Source organism: Dermacentor albipictus, chromosome 6 (assembly GCF_038994185.2).
Source record: "Dermacentor albipictus isolate Rhodes 1998 colony chromosome 6, USDA_Dalb.pri_finalv2, whole genome shotgun sequence".
In the NCBI taxonomy this organism is placed as follows: domain Eukaryota; kingdom Metazoa; phylum Arthropoda; class Arachnida; order Ixodida; family Ixodidae; genus Dermacentor; species Dermacentor albipictus.
Genome location: NC_091826.1, coordinates 71086676 through 71107209, shown reverse-complemented (window position 1 = coordinate 71107209; position 20534 = coordinate 71086676).

Here is a 20534-nt window from a genome sequence, read left to right as displayed (position 1 = left end):
TATCACACATAGCAAGGCGTGGTATATGCATATACCTAAATACAAAAAGAAATTTTCACTCGCGGACAACTACGCCAACGCCGACACCGGATCTTCTACGACACTGGGCGTTTAACGCCATCGCGTTACAACATACGCTACCATTCGGTACGCAGCTAGGGACTTTGTAGCATATGGGGGCATGCGACCAGCCCTTACAAAACGATTCAAACTTTTTTTCCTGGATTCTCTTTCACGCTAGTTTAATTAGCATAGGTGAGCTGTGAGCCCCAGCAAGGGTAGGGCTTCCTTAGCGTTGCCCAAACTTTCGTTGCTAGCCCGCTTCTATACCACCGACTCACCGCCGACTCCGCTCCCGTGCTCCCTCATGCCACGGCACGCCGACCGCAGCGCCAGCCATTGCAGTGGTGGAGTTGGCATCAAACAGTTTCACACAAAGTTGTGGCGCTCAAACACGCGCATCCCACGCATGATGAAAAAGTAATGAAGATGATGCAATGATGACTACGTCGTGACGAAGACTGTGGGGCGACAGTGCGATAAAGACACTGGAATGACGACGATGTAAAGATCGCAACGACATCATCATCATCAGCCTCTTTATACCCACTGCAGGGCAAAAGCCTCTCCCATACTTCTCCAACTGCCCCACTCATGTGCTATGTGTGGCCGTGATGCCCCTACAAACTTCTTAATCTCATCCGCCCACCTAACTTTCTGCGGCCCCCTGCTAGGCTTCCCTTCCCTCGGAGTCCAGTCCGAAACCCTTCATGACTATTGGTTATCTTACCTCTTTATTACAGGCCCAAGTGTGTGCTCTGCCGAGGCCCATTTCGTTTTCTTGATTTCAACTAAGATGTCGTTAACTCGCGTTTGTTCCCTCCCCCAATCTGCAATGATGTGGCGACGACTATATGACAGCGATGACATCATGACGACGGCGCGTTTGTGGTCACGTGACCCTGCTTGCGTTGCATCACCTGCCGTCCTGGGGCGTCTCGGTGTGCACTATATCCAGTGCTGCTTTGCATATGGACGCAATCCAATGCAATGCAATGCAATGCATAGCACCGGCAGGTCGCGTGAGACAGCACCGTTCGTGTGTATATCCAGTTTCAGCAACGCCAGGGAAGACTTAGCCACGCTGTGGTTCGCAGCTCACCTACATGCTAATTAATTGAACATGGAGAAGAACCGATAAAATGATGGTTGAATAGCCTCGAAGGGCTGTAGCTTGTCTCCATAGGCTATATATATCCATGTCCCAAATGACTAGCCCATAAATATCTACAGATATATCCGCCCGCATGCGATATGATCTAGCCGAAAACAGCAGCAGCAGCCACATTGAACCCGGGAGGGTAGGGAAAGAAAGCTTCGCTTTAAAATTGCATAATAAATCTGTAACCTTTGTGGTGCACAAACGAAAGAGTCATACGAGATCACGCATATGACGCATAGGATGAGATAGCATACAATTGTACGCATTCTCGTTACTCAGATAGCATCTCATACTTCTTTTCACTAGAGCTCCGCTTTATATAGATTCCAATGCGCATTGGGTGTGTATATTTTTAAGCGATAGCTTTCTTGGCTCTTTCTCCTTTTGCGGTCTGTATGTTTGTATATGCTTATCATACATGCGACATTCATGGCGGCCTCTACACGAACCCACGCATGCATATAAAATTATATTTATATAGTACTTTTTCAACCTAGTTACCTCAGCAAGGAAGCCGGGGCTCTCACAATCAAACTACGTACTATGATCTAAAAAATGCGATAGAGCACCTTTACGAATCGCTGTCGTGCAAGACAGCGCATAGAGTAGCTCGGTGGGATAGGCACTTCGGATAGCAACAGTTATAAGAGTTACTCGACTGACCATCTATCGGACGAGCAATACACAAGTTACAGATCTCGTTAGTCAGCCACATATGCCGCTTGTCTATTGTAATGAGCCATTTTATTGCGGAAGCATGACATACCCCACGAAGCGAAAAATTCGGCCTCCGGCTATATTACTCGATGATACCAAGACGCACGTGACCACGTGATGAGTTCACAAACCCGGCACTGGACCTGCTGCGGCTTCCCCTGCGAAATTTCACGGTGAGGAGCCATGTCGTTGGACCAAAAAAAAACCAACCTGGCGCGCAGGTCGGGTCAGAGCCCGGAACTGCTTTGAAAAGTACTGACTGACCTGGCCCACTCCCAAAATTAAATTAAGGTGGAATAAGGCGGATTTTGCTGGATTAAGGTTAGTACAAATTGGAGCAAGCTTCATAACGGTATTGTTTTCATTTAGAGAAATAGCTTATGCAATTCATGCTTTCGCATTCAAATCACAGAAGAATGCCGCCTACGCCGGATTTTCTGCAACATGCGCTCCTTAACGCTATAGCTTTAACATGTAAGTTACTGAAATTTTGGCTCGCGGGCCCATGAAAGCTTCACGTACTACATTCGAGCGATTCGTGAGGTCCGTAAACTTTTTTTTTTTCTGCCGCAATATTGATATACGTCAACGGCACCTCCTTCTTTAGAAAAAGTTTATTTCAACAGGTGACGATGCAAGCCCTTATTCACAATCACGGCACAGTTCCACCACGACGACAACATTTACAAAGTTCGAAGTATTCTTTACATGTCAAGTTTTGGAAGAGGTGTACGAGTACTCACCAACTAACATATAACCACATAGACCCACGTATGCGCAAATAAATATACATAGACACGTAAACTAATTGTTACATATATAAACTGATGTTCAACATATACAGCGTACACAATGGTTATGTACAATGATCGTATAACGGAGGCACTTTACATACTTCTGTAGCGATGCTATGAGGTGTGTATATACAAAAATGATCGTTTATACGAGAGCATGCGCACACAGAGATGACGGGCATCTACATCGTATGCACATTCAATAAATACTTCCTATGGCCTGGCTGGATGTATGTTCAGTGAATACTTTTAGTGGCCCGGTTACAAGAACGAGGCTAGTATATAATTAAGCCGTACCAGTTCATCAGCCACCGATACCAACGCCATCACCACTGGTGAAGGAACTCTTCTTCTCCAAGGAAGAAGAACTCATCTGACAGAAACGACAGTGGCTCAGAGTAGAGCCTCTCCACAACTGGAAGCAGAGCGCGGCGACGACGTTCCGCGGCAACTGCCTCGCACCGGTTACGCCACAGACAAAAGGCACAGCAGCAAATAAAAGTAGGGCGAAACCGCCACGTGAGCAGCGACCAGATGCAATATTAAAAATGACGTACAGCGCGAAAGAAAAGGACTGCGAGGGACGACATACACTGCGATGCAGCGTATGTCCTTGCAGTCCTTGTCCTTCACTCTGTACGCCCTTTTTTTATCATCAATTACCAACTACCCAAGCAACCTGACTACTTCAGATGTAATTAAGCGGTTAACTCCAAGGCCACGGAAACCAGCATGCGGGGCACTCCACAATACCCTGGCAATCATGCATTGCAGCAGCACATGTTTATTGGCTTCCAGACGGAGGCAGCTCCGACAGAGCGAAGATGGGCCTATGCCCCACCACTGTAGCCTGTCACATATTGGAAGCACTTGCCACCTTAGATGCCACATCAAGTCATGTAGGTGACTAGGTAGAAATGAAGTCGCCATGGCACCCCACGACGCAATATTGGGACGTTAGGGGCGCCTGGGGAAGCTAGAGGATGCGGTAATGCTGACATTATATTTCCAACATGGTTTTCAGGAATTTGCGAGTTTTATATAAAAAGTTTATTTCAACAAGAGACAATACGATCACTGAGTCACAATCACAGCACAATCACACCAGGACGACAACATATACAAAGCGAAGAATTGTGTTTAGAAAAAGTTTATGGCAAGAAAAGACGATACGAACGCCGAGTCACATTCACGGCACAATTGCACCAGGATAATACCATGTAAACACGAAGCTTTGTTCAGACGGCACGTTTTCAAAGATGTGTCCAAGTCCGAACTTAATGTCGATGTTTGTTCACTTCACTTCGTATATGTACGTACAAAAACATATCGAAGCATTGGTCACAACGTCCTCATATTAGTGTCCAAGACCCCACTCACGAACTTAAAACCATGTGGAACATGGGGGATATCGCTTCGAAGGAGCCGAACTCCCGACGCGATTCTACCTGTATGCTACTACCCGCGACAACAACAGTCGCTCAGGGTATCCTTGTAAAGTAGCAGAATATATTTCTTAAGCACTTGCGACTATATTTTCAAAAAAGGCAATTCTGAAAACATAGCTCGTGAAGAGTATGTCTTTTAAGCTACTATCACTATAAACAAAATATGTAGTTATTAGAAAAAAAATGACACGTTAACTCTTGTTAGAATGCTCTACTGTTCTATTGTGGGCCAGATGGAGCATCGAAGGAGATAAAAAAAAAATGGCAGCGGCTTAGCTCAGCTATGCCAGGATATACGTAGCGTAAAGGTACGATTATGCTTGTGCGAAAGCACATCCCGGTCAATCGTGCAATGTGGGGTTGTTTCTCTATGGCCTTAAGACAGTCCGATGGTCAGAGTAGTAAGTAGTAACACGTGACTCGCTGCTTCTTTCAACGCTCGACGGCTAACTGCTATGCGACAACCTCGAGGTCTGAAGAATTTAGGTTTTCCAATCTTTTCCGCCGACTGGCAGCGGTTCGGCTCTCTTTAAAGGCACGTTCATAGTCCGACGTTATCGGCGCGCAGGCGAGCGTTGTTCGCGGTCTGCCAGGCTACGTCGGTTGCACTGCGCCAGCCGAGATGCCATCCGCTCTATACTTCAACGCGCGCGCCGTCGGCTGCTATCTTCGGAGCATGCGGAGAACGTTCGGCAAGTCGCGCACCGTCCGCAAGAGCCGCCTGCGGAGTTGTGTTGGCGCCTTTTTCTTCGCGCGCAATTCATTGTGGTGCGAGAGTTGCGACCACTCCGACGCGCGAATGGCTCAGGAGCCATATCGGCGCCGGGCCCGTCGGGGCGCGTCGGAAGCCGCCGGTTAAGTTGGCTGCGCCGGCCGTTTTCGCCGACGTGGTGCAGCGTGCGCGCGCGCGGGCGTTAAGGGCAAGATATAGTCCGGCGTAACGCGCGCGCGCGGCCACGCGCGTCGCGGTTAAGCGACGTTGGTGAAAAGCGCGCTCTCTACAGTCCGGCGTCACGGCGTAGCCGGCGTGCCCAGGCGCGCTTGGCGAGCACAACGCCGCCGGCGCGGACATAGAGCGTGTTCTATTTCACGCGGCTGCCGCTAGACCAGAATGCACTGCGCGCTGCAGCGGCAGCGAGCAGAAGGCAGAATGGCGGCCTGCGGTGCGCGTACTGACAGTGCGGCTGTGGTTTTTTCAACATCCGTGCAGGATGACAGCGCGAGTGAGGACGCCTGCTTGAAGCGATTTGCAACCTTCCATGTGTACACGATGTGAAACGCATGGACTACCGCGACACAGAGCGCAAGAACAACGCGTGGGAAGCTATACGAAAGCAGTGTGGTCTCGCCACAGGTAAGCTGCATTTCGCAGCTCCTATACTAGCTGGTTACAGTCGCCGAGTTGAGGGCGCTTGTCGAATAGCTTTCGCATGTACATGCATGGTCCGCTTCCGTTTTTGACGTAGCCGAAATACTAGCAATATGAGTGCGATGTTCTGGCTGTCAGGCACGGCGGCCGCATTTCGATGGGGGCGAAATGCGAAAAACACCCGTGTGCTTAGATTTAGGTACACGTTAAAGAACCCCAGGTCAGAAAGAAAGTGGTTTTCGCACGTAAAACCTTATGTTTTTTTCTTTTCTGGCTGTCAGGACAAGTTAACGCCATCCCGCAAAAGTTTTCATTTTCGCGCACAAACAGCGCGCGGAACGAGAAGCGCGCGCGCTACCCGAACGGCGAGGGTATATATAAGACGCGCATGCGCCATGTAAACAGCTGTTCGCCGCGGCGGTGAAGTTGCGCTCCCGGACGCACAGATGGCGCCAGCCTCGAGCTGCGCGCGCACGCCGAACTCTAGAGGAAGCAAATTTCTTGCACCCCTGGCGTCGCTAGCGCAGCGTATCCGACTTCGCCTGCCGCGGCCTGGCGCGCCGAGAACGCCGGACTATATCTTGGCCTTTACGTCGGACTAAACACCAGAACACCGTGAATTCAAAGGGCGCCGCCATATTGATGAGCGCCGGTCGCGCCATCTATCCCAAGCGCCGCGAAGTAGCAGGCCTGGGCTGCCACGCCGGGAGATGCGACCCGGCGCGAAAGCGAAACTTGGGCTTTTTAGCTGGGCGGAAGGCGTGTCTCGCGTTTTTTCTAGCCTGTCATTTTCGCTGATTGGAATCAATCAAACATCAAGACCTCATGCAAGTCCGCAATGGCCACACTGAGTGCTGTGCAGACTGCAGAAGGGAATACATCGGGTACAGGTACGCTATTACGTTTGTACAAACCGCGCGCTATAGATATATGCTAGAACACGTGTGAGCTTTTTGGCACGTAACCTGTGAAGGAATTTACAGCACTGTGTTGGTGCCATATATTATTAAAGCACGCAGAACACTGTCATCTGCACTTTGAGTTTGCTCTTGTTTGTCATGGTCTCTACTGGGTTGGCCGCGTTTGGCAACCAACTGGCGAGATCGTTTGACTGCCTGGTTAGCAGACGCCTGCCCTTCACCACCTGCACATTGAAAACAAAATAGATGTTATAGTAAGAAGGGCTGTAGTTCTTTCCCATGCCATCACTGTTGCGAAGATATAAAGTCCTCTCAAAATGAAATAAAAAATACACCAGGCCAATTGTATCGTGCAACCACTTAAGAGTACAACATTCGGAACAAAAGCCTACAGCACTCGAACAAGCAGCATATGATGCTAAACCTGCACTCATTGGGAAATGAGGTACTACAGTAGTTATAATGTTCAACTACATGTGCAGTCAAAGCCCGTATAACAGGGCGAGCATGACGGTTGCAGGTGTTGTACAGTTGCACGAACCATGACAGGGCACATAAAATTACCATCCCTACTTAAAGCTGCATCATCAGGACCCCTTTGGTACAAGACAACAACCGCACCTGCATTCCAAGAAATTAGCCCCACCAACTGCAGCTACCTGGTACCAGACTTAATTCGCTTGTGCGAGGCCATCGGATTGTTGGCGCTCCCTTAGAAAAGAAAACAGTATAAAAAAGCTAGTGAGAACGATCAAAATTTTGTTACAAAATACAAGAATAATTAAGCACCTTATTTTCCTCGCATATGAATGGAAATATTTTGCGCTTTGCCCCACATAACAGCCCGCACGCAGTTTAGAGCTCAGGAGGCTCAAATGAATTCGTTACGAATGACACCTGCAACACCAGCTCGTAAAGGTAGGTGCGCTGCAAGAACACCTTCGGCGACGAGTAGTCGTCGTTTACGTTTTTGTGGACGCATGCTACGTGACGAGCAGACTTCGGTTTATTTTCACTAGCAATAACGCTCACAAGCAAGGCCTACAACTTGTCGTTCACGCTTAATTGTCATTCCGTGCACCAGCTGCAAGTATCGCTAACCGCAAACTCAACTGTTCCGCTTAACCGTCGGGAGCTCTGCCTGAATGAAAACACGAAAAGGCTTGCCTTTTTGTTATAGCCAAGGCGAAGCACCGGCGCGGGATTCTGCTCTGTAGGCTTGTTGCCCAGAAAGTGCTCGGAGCAAACCTGCGTGTTACACGTATTACGTTGGTAGGGCGCAAAGTTGAACGTGGCACCAAAATATACACAGATCGAATACTCACTCGTGCATTTTCACTGGGTTGGTAGTTCTTCCTATTCACTGCAGCTATCCACCGGTGGCGCAGCTTGGCATTCTTCGTTGCGGATGGAAATCGGCGCAGGCTGAAAACACCGCACCGGCACGATTCCCTACGTGTGTTGTGCTCTTCGCGAACAGCGCTAAGCGACCTGCTCCTTTTCCGCTGGTTGTTTTGGCATCCAAACACGACGCAATGATGCCCAGATGACTTCTTCTACTTTGGATCCGTGTGAACGGGCACATTTCCGCACTTTGGAACCCTAGAGCTGGCGCTTGCCATGCCTTCTGGTCGCCGGCGAACACACTTCGGCAGCCCAGTACAAAACGGCGCCGGTCGACCGGGCAACCCGGGTGCGAGAGTATGCGTTCGGTTCGTCTGGGTGCGAGACTAGCGTGTTCTGTCTATAAACGGCCCTTAACTCCATGTTGAGCGCGCTGCATCAACCGTCCCTCCAACGCATATATACGCAGGGGGCGACCTCATCGCGCATGCGTAGTGCCGCGCCGCAATCGTGAATGCAGCAGCGGGCGCACACGGCGCCGGCGCGTCTGCGGAGACTACGACGTCACACCTCTGTGCGTCGCGCGCTGGCTGCGGCGGCGGCGATGGCGACGCAGATGCGCTTCTCGTGACGTCACGCGGCTCTCGCGCATGCGCAGTATGGCAGGCGCAGAAGCACGCGAAGCTCAGCTCCAAACCGCGTAGTGTAGCTTTACGCTACAAAAATGGAGGACACTTAAAGGCATAGAATTTCACACTCGAATACCTAGAGTGAAATCTGCGGCCAGTTTTGTATGGGGCGTTGCGCTGTCATGAGAATGAGAGCATAGAAGTGTGTCAGGCTTGCGTTGACTGGTTTTTTAAAAGGCTTCGTCTAAAACATGGATATGGCTACACAGATTACGCGTTCTTAAAGTAAAAGCTTCATAAAAGGTTTTCACTCCCGCACGTTAAATCTTCCAGCAAAGTTTACTCACCTACAATGCATAACCAAGCGAAGAAAAGCAAGAACAGATGACAAACCGTTCGAAAGCGAGCGCGAATCTTGTCTTCGGTACTCCAACATTAGAGGCCCGCTGATACCTTTTATGTACATGCAATAACAAGTTCTTATAATAAAAAAACTTGTTTTTGATTAATAATAAAGCTAACACAGGATTGTACGTGCTGTTTTAGTAGAAAATGAACCACTGTGACAGAGGGTACGCTGCATACCAGGAGCGTCATGGAGGTGTCCTGGTTCACCGTGAACGATGGCAACCCGAAGTTCCAATATACCGCTATTCCCTTGCATACCACGGCGCAGCAGTGGCAGATTGCTATCTAGGTAATATAGTGATGAACTGTGTGCCTAAAGGGATACAGAACAGAAACATTGGAGGAAGCTGAAGAGGAAGGAAGAGGAAGCAAAAGAGGAATTACAGGGCGGTGATGGTTACACGCCAGCGCTTTCTTCTCCGGTTGCTTACCTCACGAAGGCCACACACTCTTCCTCCGACCACTCTCTCTAGTGGCCTCGAGCTCCACCACTGGAAAAGCTGGCGCCACCGTCGGCGTGACGTGCTACGAGGGATCACGTGGACATAGCGACCGCGTCGGCTGCTTCGAGAGCGCCGAAGCGAGCTGAAAACGAGTTTAAATTCCCTCGTACGCTGCGGTCCTCATTTAGTAGCGAAATTTTCCCGTTTCGAGTGTCTCCTTTACAACGCTTCAAAGTACTACATTAGGAAGTGGCTGACTTTGAAGGCGCAACATGGTAGGCTCCTGCTCGGTGCCACAGGGCCGGACGCACATAACGGAGGCCGGTGTCAGCCTTATTCACACATAGCCGCAGGACAAGAAGCTGCGTGAAGCTTGGCTCGCGAAATATAAAACCGGCAAACAGTCATCGGCTACAACTCGGGTATGCAGCAAGCACAGACGCGAGGAAGATTTCTGCTACGGCGCCCGGTCTGCGATGTTCTGAAAACGCGCACTCAGACGCTCGCCCGAGTCCGCTACCCGACTAATGTCATGACGGTTTGGTCTATGAATTTGTCGATGCTATAGATACTGGCAAGTTCACTGGAGCGGAAAGGCAGCGGTAAGAAGCACATTTAAAAAAAAGCATGGCATATGGTCATGTTTGTGTTATGAATGAATGCACTGGATTACAAAAAAGAAGCAGCGGGAAACTGCACGCTGAGAGCACCGATAAACATACAGTGCGACGCAACTCGAGAAATAATATTGAAAGGTCAAAGAACTTAAAAGAAAAAAAAAAGATTGAATCGTCGCGACGGCAGATCACAGTCCCCGTAGGCGTTGAAGTCTCTACAATTAAATTATTTTTGAACAGCTCTGATAGCGCCCACGCAACAATGGTTGCTTGTATACTGTCAAATGCTCATATTCTGCGGCGTAAAGCTCATGGCACGGTGCGAAAACGCGCACGCGGCGAAAGCGAATCAGTGCGCCGACAAGCATGCAGACGCGCAGTCGGTCGCTGCGAATCTGCGCGATAGCTGCATTAAGGCTTCGTTCTATTACGATCCATTTAGTTATACAAACACTATAAGAACATATTTTACATAGTTTGCTCTCAGCGTTTACCTACCTTTCACGCAAGAAGCCGGTTCGGGAGGCTCCATCGCGGCGACCGCGCGCAGTGGCGTTCACTGTACGTATTCGGTAAAGAGATAGCGTCTGGAAACGATTGTGCGGTTTCAGTTTGCTCAAGATTAATATTTAGACAGTAAACAACTTCTCTCGTTTTGAAAGTACTTATAGAAATGTCCGGGAGAGCTCGTGCGTGGTGCTTTCAGTGAGCGCTGACAGCAAAACCCATGAGGAGCGCGCCGCGTGATCCCTCATACTACGCCAGCGAGGCGCTTCCGATAGATGGCGACTCCGTAACTCCTCGCCGCCAATAGTCACAAAAATACAAAGCACTGTAGCCCCTATACGAGTCAGTGAAAACAAAGCTATGGTGAGCCGGCAAGACATAACGGCGCATCTCGACAAGGGACGCGCCGCTGACTTCGGAGACGAATGCGTCCCGCAGCGATCAGCCGAAGTGCCGGCGCGAACGAGACAGCACCACAAACTGCCATAGGATCCAAGTCTTCACACGTGACAAAGGCGTCGCGCCAAACCACGTGAGTCTCAGAGATCTAGGCCGCGTTAGGTGAGAAACGCACGCTGCCACTCGATTGCTCGCGAACTCGGGCCCTTTGCATCGGAGCCTTTGAATCGGCGGGAAAATTTCAGTCGTAGGCCCCCAGTGAAAAAGCGCGAAAAAATTGCTCGCTTTAGAAAAATTGATGAACAGAAGGCTCATAAAAACGTTCACGTGAGCGTCTCTTGGGCCCTATGTCACGCAAGAGGAAACAAGGGATACAGAGAGGCGTTTCAGGCGGCCTGAGGATGACGCAATCTTACTGCCAGCGATTGGGGAAAAGATACATCTCTTCTCCCAGTTGCGATGTTATATCTAAACCTATCAGCTACGCTAGACCTTAAGAAGCACATTTGGAGAGAAAGCATCCACAACAGGAAACGCATCAAGGACACGGTCACGACTCACTGACCTTCACTACCACAAAACATTTTCAACGCCTGCGATTTTCAAATGAATTGTAGCGCACTGCTACGTGCCCAAGTGGTCCGAACACAAAAGATGACGACGACGTGCCCAGCGCGCTGACGGTGGTTGAGCAGTGGAATCGGCGGAATCAGGCTCCTGCCTGACATACCGGGCTCTGTTAAATAGAATTTGTGCACGCCAGGCACTAGCGTCTGTCCGGCTTTTCTTCGCCCGCAATTTTGTGACTCCAGCATTGGCGTCGTCGCTCCCAGCTCCCGGTACCTCAGCCGCTTCGCTGGGCCTTCCGCCGCAAGGATTTCGAGCCGCGCTGTCTTCGCAGTCCGCCTTCGGTCCAGTCAGTCATGGCGTTGGATTCTTCCGATCAAGTACTGCCCTCAGCGATCCTACCCTACGATCCCGAGGTCTCCGCTCTCAAGCTTCCGGAGTTGTGGTCGTCGGACTCGGAACTTTGGTTCATTACCATCGAACCCTTGTTCCGACGCTACCACCTCGGATCCGTTCGCATTTGACCATGGTCGGCCCCGTAGGTCGGGCGCTTCCACCTCTACTACTGCTGCGGTTGTTAGCGTTGCGCTATATGCTCCCCACCCGTCTACACCCCCCCCCCCCCCCCCTATGAGCACCTTAAGGCGATGCTCATCCAGAGTCCCACTGAAACGGCGCGGCATCGATTGCAGCACCGCATTACATCAGAAGAGCTCGGCGACCGCTTTTCCTGCAGCGCCTTCCAGCGCAGGCGCACATGATCCTGACAGCGTCTTCATCCTCGACGCTGGAATCTCTGGCTCATTTGGCCGACAAGATAATGGATGTCGGTTTTCCCTCCGCGGTCACTGTTCATCCTCTTCCTGACCCTCCGTCCCACGGCGCAGCCACTGGCGCCACCTATGCGCGTCACCGAGAAGCTAACGAGGAGCTTGCAGGGCGGGTAGATCGACTGACAGCTGCCATCCGAACACGCCGGCCATGTTATTTGTCACGCTTAGGCTCGGCCGCTCTGGACACCACTCTCCTACTCCTCTTACGCTTTCGTGGTACCACCATCGCTATATGCCTCTCGCGCAATCCAATGGCACCAGCGCCGCTCCTATCCAGAAAAGGGTTAGGACGAAAACTGGCAGTGACCGCTGTTTCCGGCCCCTGATCTGGTAGCCTTTTCCACGTCACCGGCAGTGTCACCAAAGTCCGCTATCCCGTCGACACTGGCGCCGAGATTTGCGTCCTTCCACCTACGTTGGCTCAGCGCCGCCATCCTTCCAGCTCACTTGAAACCGTGGCAATGACGCCGTGTTCTGAGGCCATCACAGCCCGACAAGATATAATATGCATAAGTCAGTGAAAATCAACGCCTTGTTTTGGCAGTGGTACTCAGCACATCACCAATGGCTGTGCGTTGTGCTTGTTTTATTTGGGCTGTCGAAATGTGCCTCTCAACTCAGCACTGCGTCTTTGTCGCAGAAAAATAAAGTTGGGCGTGGCCAACACTGGTGGGCATGCGCACTAGAGCAAAATGCCTCGCGTGGTGCGTGACATATGTTTTTGACTGACAGATGAGCCCGTGCCAGAGGAAGGAGGAGGAGAAGCGCTTGCTCGTTACATAACGCGAAATAAAAGGAATTTTAAAGTAATGTATTACATATTCAGTGTTCATCTTTTAAACTTTAATATGTTCATAAAGCACAATAAAATGACCAACGATATTATACTCAATGAATTTATTTTATAACTTGTATATAATGCACTCAGTGCAATGATAGATAAGTGAAAGGAGGCACCGACAATGCACCGCCGGTATGATCACGTGAGCCGCAGTTTGCCGACCATCTATAAGGCAACGCCCAAGGGATGAAAGCCACCCAGAGTAAGTCAACATGAACAAAGAAAACTGGAGGCGTGCCGAGGGAGAAATTTTGTCCTCGTAACATAATTTCCTTCGTCTTTGGGCGAAGCGAGAGCTCGTTAAGATCCGGACTTTTACCAAACGCGCCACATCCTGCATAGCACCGTAGACCTGGCGCAATGAATTACCTTGGCTTGGACAGGTCTGACACGCTACACATGATAGTGCCCTGTTGGCAAACGCTTTCTTGCCGCTCACGTAGCTGCACGTTGAGCTAAAGGCCTTCGAAGGACGCGCGAAATGACGTCATGGAAGTGAAAGAGAGCGAGAAGTGGTAAGAGAGAGCGCGTAAAGGTTAACATGGACGCAGCCTCTTCCACACTCCGTACTCGGGAAGGGGAAGCGCGAAGAGACAAGAAATGCGAAGATTTTTATTTGCTGCGACCACACATGCAACACATTAAAGGCGCTCCCAGACCACTGGTCAATCGCAACAAGCAGTGGGTTGGAACTACGGTATATAGCATCTATTTAGCGTGCAGGGTGAGGACTGGGGCATTTTCCTAATTATGCCGGTTCACACATGTCGGTGTATCGCCTGACAAAATGGAAATTTTCTTCTATCAACATGGCCAATTATGGATGCGCTTTTTAAAACCGCGTAAATTACATCAGCCTCCTTACGGTACCCTAACCCGATACTACCATTGCAACGTTCCCGTTAAAACCACTACGAAAGGGGAATTAGACAATTTCATTTGACAAATTTTATGTAACGACCTACGTGCTGAAGGAACAAAAAGTGAAGAAGGCCTCATCGCATCCGTTAAATCATATCCGTTAAAAATTCGTTTCTGTGCGCAAGCTCCTAGCTCCACTCAAACGGAGCCTCGACGAGGCCAAAGGAAAACGCGCCAAGCGTCTCAACACGTTCGCTTGCCCGTGAGGAGTTCATAACTCGAGCGACGGCTCAGCGGCGTTCGCCATTAGACGCCATTGTTTTCGCATTCACAACTCATGAGGAGTGCTTGACTGTTGTCGAATTTTCATATACCTTTATAGAAACACACCGTATAAGGAAATCACGCTTCGGGTGGTTGATCTGGAATTTGGCTGCCTCAGCACAGAAACCCAATGCTCTCACCCTTTGGACATGGACGCGTGAGTGAAGATGCGAAATAAATTTCCCCTATGAATTGCTGCCGTGCAGGGCAGCGGACGCCTGGCGTGTGACGAGCGTCGCATATAACCCATTTTACTAAAGAAAAAGGTAGCCCGTGGATTTCTTAGATTAGGATGAAAAAAGTATTTACTGCTCACATCGTACTGGGGCGCCATGGCGCCTTCCTATAAGCCAAACGAAAACGTCTGTAGGGTGAAGTACACACTTCCAGATGCGCTTCAATTTAAAGTGCGCGTGTGCATCCACCTGTCACGTGTGAAGGTAAGTTAGAAATGTTTAGAGTATTGTTTGGATAAAATATAATGAGGGAAGAAATTGATACGACCGGATCCGTTACAGGCATAGGTAGCGGTATACAAGATAGACAGGGAAGGGTTGAGGAAGAAGAATATATGAATATTTGTGTGAAAAAAAATTTAAAATGAGGACATGCAAAAGATACCTCATTGACTCGAGCAGGCTAGATCATTATATGTTGCCGCCCCGTTAAAAAGGGGGGAGTGAGTATCAATAAGTTATCATCATCATCATCATCACAACGTGACGCACTTCTAGCAGTCATACAAAAAAATTACCAGGAGCTAGGCCCAGGAGCCCATTGCAAACAATAGGTGCAGTGCCTATGGGACCCCAGTGGTGGTAGCAGCCGTCTGGGCGCTCTCAACTAGGGTCTTTTGTGCCCGTAGCTCTGAGCAGCCAAGCGGGGCAGCCCCCGAGTCCTCCCAAGAAGGTATTTGGGTCAGAGCGGGGAAAGTATGGACAGCTGGGCCAGTCGGTTGTGATTGGAACTATGAAACATCATAATGAAACAGAAGGTTGGCGACAGGTGCGGGGTGAGTGTTGTGTTTTCAGCACCGGAAAAGCTGGGACAAATGCGTCGCCTAGTAAACGAATCCAAGACGAAGCCAGCCTGCAAAATAAAACACAACAAAGCCCTTGTGGAATGTGACGTTGGTGTCGTGTATAGTATTCCCATCGCCTCTGGGAAATGATAGTATACTGGCCAAACCGGGCGCTGTGTGAGTGACCGCCTGTTAGTGCATCGCAGGAATGCTCATTCACCAAGTGGCGCTGGTCATTTAGCCGACCACATTCGCCTTCGCTCGCACAACTCAGCATGCGAGGCGTTTTACTAACGAACCCGTGTGTTGCGCAAATTCAGCAATCAGAGAAACCGGGAAATTTTTTCAAGCGTTTTGTACTGTAGTAAAACAACTACTGCGTCAGCACTCCTTCTGTTATGCACGGGAAAATAGAACTTGGTTATCTCAGGGCAAACGTGTGTGTAGATTCAGCTAGGTAAGGCGGGAGATGAACGAGATTGTACTTGAGTGACGGGTAAAAAGGTTTTGTCGCCTGTTTTCATCGTTTCACTTTTATTTTCATTCTTTTCACTTTTTCTTTTGGTTTCGACACCTGTGATGAGTGTCGCCTGTACCAAAGAAAAATTTTTGGGTGGTCCGGTGCACTAACCGGGCCCCCACTCTCCCCCCTACCCCTGTGTACATAAAACCCTGTTTTCTGTGAATAATATTTAGTTGGAGCCGGCATTTGTGCTGTCCGTCTCTTCTGTTCCGTGTTCAATTGTGCGCTGGAACGATGTTTAATAGAAGTGGAAAAGAGGGTTGGATGGGCAAGGCCCACACCATGTGGGAGGAAGTCCGAGGACTTCTCCACTCAATGCGGACAAGCTCCGGCAAAAGCCGGATAGAAATGCTTGACAGCTGCCGAGCACAGCATAGTGTTGGTAAAGAGGCGTCGCAGGAGGAAATCCTCCTCCTTTTTTGAGGCTTCAACACTGGCAGGGGTAGAATTCGTGGCCGGATTGATAATAGGCTGTAATTTCTGGTAACAAGTAGATTGGGTTGGGGGTCGAGTCCTGCTGATCAACGGGGTCAGAGAAGAAAGGAGCACGGTGGAAAAGCGCTGGGGCGGCAGCGTCCGCTGCCTCCTTTCCCTCTAATCCCACGTGGGCCCGAGCCCAAACGATGCATCCGTGCTGGGGTCTCCGGTTTGGCAGCTTGATTGAAGGATGCGATAGGCCAGCAATGGAATGTGACCCATTGCGTAGTCAGTCACCAAAAATTTAGTGGCATGGCATTCTCACTTGTGTCGCGTGAGAGCTACACGTGAAACTAGTTCCACTATTTTTTTTCTGTCAATATTACTTAAGAGGAAGCGTTAGTTCGGGTGCTCCTATCTAAATACATGTAAAAGGAGAATTCGCTTTTCTCGGCAACCACTGCACCGAATTTGACTAGGTTTGTTGTATTTAAACGAAAAACTTAAAATCTAGTCACTGTTGGTTTCAAATGTTTGAGCTAGGTTGTTAATGTTTTATTAAAATTGACAAAAATCAAAAATGTTCAAAAAACGAAACTATCACGTTTATAACTCTGTAACTCAACAACGAAAAGCGAAAATACAATTCTGTGAAGTGCATCGAATAGTACATCTAAAGCGGACAAAATTGATATGTCACACATGAATATAAAAAAACAATAATAGGGAAATACAACTTTTGCAAAACCCTTGTAACCAACGTAACAAAATAACGTAAGATATAAAATGACATATTGAATTTGCCCGCTTTGAGTGATCAAATGGATGCCGTTTACAGAACTGCGATATCTATTCTTGATGCAGAGCTATGAATTTGTAAACTTCGTTCTTCTATATTTTTTTTTCAAACGGTCAAATATTTGAAAATAGTTTTAAGATAACTGAAGCCCTAAATCGAAATTCCGCTTCCAACAGTCACTAGAATTTAACTGTCTTTTTCAACAAGGTTCATTAAAATCGGTCCAGGGGTTGTCTCATAAAAACGTTTTTTCGTAATAGGCTGCATCAGGGTTCGGCGCGCGCTAAAGCTTCCTTTTAACCTTGACGAACATAGTTGCGTTATTGCTTCGTTGGAGCCAAATTCTCCAATGCAGTTCTGCCTCAATGCCTTGACGCACAACCCCAGCAGTCGCTCGGGGTTGCCATGGGTAATCGGAGAACGTATTTGTTTGGGGCTACTACACTCAGCCGTAAAAAAGAGAAAGGAAAAAGTAATACGCTATGCAGAGCACGTGTTTTACCCAAGTATATATAACCAGTTAAACTAAACTGTGGTGTTTATCACAATTACAGATTTCTGAATTCATTACCCCATTGTTCGGAGAAAGAAAAGATCGAGAACGTGGAAAAGACTGTAAAGTGATGTAGGATTTCTTAAAATCGGTCCAATTTTCGGCCAATCACCGCGAGTCGGTGGACACCAGTGTCATTGCGATCATCATCATCGTGTACACTGAACCCTTGCCCAGGGGTTTCTGAGAGGGCTAAAAATAGAGATGAGAGACTGTGACAACATTATCAATAATTTGCGCGTAACATGGTGGCCGACATCGTGGCGACTGCGAGGCGACGACGATAGAGACGTTGACGACGCGGCGATGACGTCAGCAAGACCAAGGCGACATGACGACGAAGCGATGCCGAGCAAGTTGACGGTCGACGACGAACGCGCCCTGCGACTCGGTTTCGAGAGCGCACGCACCCTTTGCATCGACGGAGGGTGTTTATTTTTTCATAGTGGGAAAGAAGCCCGAGAAAGAATACGCGCAACGAAAGCGCCTCGTGTGGCCAGTGGCGCGGCAATGGGGCGTGCATCTGAGGTCTTCTTTGACGCTCGGAGAAACACCCTTACGTAGCACATATTGAGCAACTGAAAGCGGTGTTGGGCGTTTTTCATGTCGCTCTACAATTTTCTCACTGACCTTATCATCTACTTATAACATCTGAGTATTTGAATAATAATTAAAACTAATTGTCTAAAGATTATCATCTTCAGCTGCGACAGCCTGTTTTATGTTTACTGCAGGACGAAGGCCTCTCCCTGCGATTACCAGTTACCCTTTACCTGCGCCATCCGATTCCAACTAGCGCCCGCGAATTTCCTAGTTTCATCGCTCAACCTACTTTTATGCCATCCTCGATTGCGTTTCCCTTCACTCGGTACCCATTCTGTAACCCTAATGTTATAACGGTTTCCTAACCGGCGCATTACGTAACCTGCCCAGCTCCATTTCTTTCTCTTTATGTCGATTAGAATATTGTCTATACCCGTTTGCTGTCTGTTCTAAACCGCTTTCTTTCTGTCTCCTAATGTTATGCCTAGCAATCTTCGTTCCATCGTTCTTTGCGAGGTCCTTAACTTTTTCTCAAGCTTCTTTGTCAGCCTCCAAGTCTCTAACCCATATGTCAGCTCTGGTAATATGCACTGATTGTACACCTTGCTTTTCAATCCTAATGGTATACTTCTAGTCAGGAGCTGACAATGTCTGCCGTGTGCGATCGAACCCATTTTTATTCATCTCTCAATTTCCTTCTCATGACCAGGGTTCAGTATGATTAACTGGCCTAGGTAAACGCACTCATTCACAGACTGTAGAGACTGACTGGCATTCTTGAACTCTTGTTCCTTTGCCCGGCTATTCCTCATTATCTTTATCTTCTGCATGTTAACCTCCCACTCCACTCTTACACTCTCTCTGTTAAGGTACTCAATCATTAAGGTACCCAATCATAGAACAATATCATTGGCAAACCAAAGGTTGCTGAGATATTCGCCGTCGATCCTTACTCCTAAGCCTTCCGAGTTTAATACATTGAATACTTCTTTCAATGAAGCACGCAGTGAATGGCATTGGAGAGATTGTGTCTACCTGTATGACCCGTTTCTTTATAGGTACCGTCCTGCTTTTTTCTTGCGTAGAATTATGGTAACTGTAGAACCGCTGTAGATATTTTCCAACGTGTTTACGTAAGCGTTCTGTACTCCTTGATTACGTAATGCCTCTATGACTGCTGGTATCTCTACTGAGTCAAATGGCTTTCCTAATCTATGAAAACCATATAGAGGCTTATTCTACTATGCGTATTTCTCGATAACGTGATTAACGACGTGGATGTGATCCATTGTAGAGTATGCCTCCCTGAAGGCAGCCTGTGCGCTTGGTTGTCTAAAGTCCGGTGTTGCCCATATTCTAGTGGAGAATATTTTGGTAGATATTTTATAATAATACTGGGCGCAAGCTAATGCGCCTATTTTTTTTTAATTCTTTAACGTCTCCATTTTCGTGGATTAGTTTATTGCTCGCATTCTTCAAGTTTTCTGGGACCTTTGCAGTCAATAGACCCTTCGTATAGAGAGCCGCCAGTTTTCCAAGCACCTCCTCCATCTTTGATTAAATCGACTCTTAATCCATTTTCGCCTGACGCCCTTTCTCGTTTCATATCTTGCAACGCCCTTTCGAGCTCATCGCTAGTTATGGGAGTAGTTTCTGTATCCTGTTCATTAATCTTTCTAATGGAGGTAGCCTGGTTCCTCTGGGTATTCCACAGGCCACGCGGAATGAAAAACATAATTTGGGTATCTCCAAGCGAAAGAAAACAACATTACATTCGTTCTGTCAAGCTACGTAGCATTCGCATGTATATTAAGCTATGGCTAAAATTAGCTGGGACACCTTGTAAATATTTGTAATACCGGGGGTTACTGCGCCAAGACACACGGACAACAGAAGAAGAAAAGCACAGGAAGTCACAATGGAGATGTGACTCACAACTCGGACTCAGTTGTAAGTCTTCGAGTGTCCTGTCAGTTCCTTCTTCTGTTGTCCGTGTGTCTTGAAGCAGTAACCCCATTATTAGACAATGAACTTCCACCAACTAGCCCTACTTGCCGCTATACCACCTTGTATATAGGTCATTAGCTAGTATATACACGACTGGCACCCAATTTGTGTACGGGCGTCATTCATGCTTCCTTGCATGCGCTAGGAAACGCACTAGACTTTACGACACTGTTGACGATGCTAGGGAGATAAAGGGCAAGTATGCTTCCGTACGTTTGCGCAGTGCGGGAAGGATACCATCAGCGCCACAAGAAAGCTAAGGTTTGAGGCGCTTCGTGCACATAAACACAAGGTCCTTTATTGACTGAGAGCATATGCACCACAACAGACTGAGAAGGAAGGTTATGGGAGGTAGATGCGCCCTTTACACCAGAAAATGTACCGAAATGTCCTGCAATGGTATAAGCAGCGTTCGAAATAACATCACC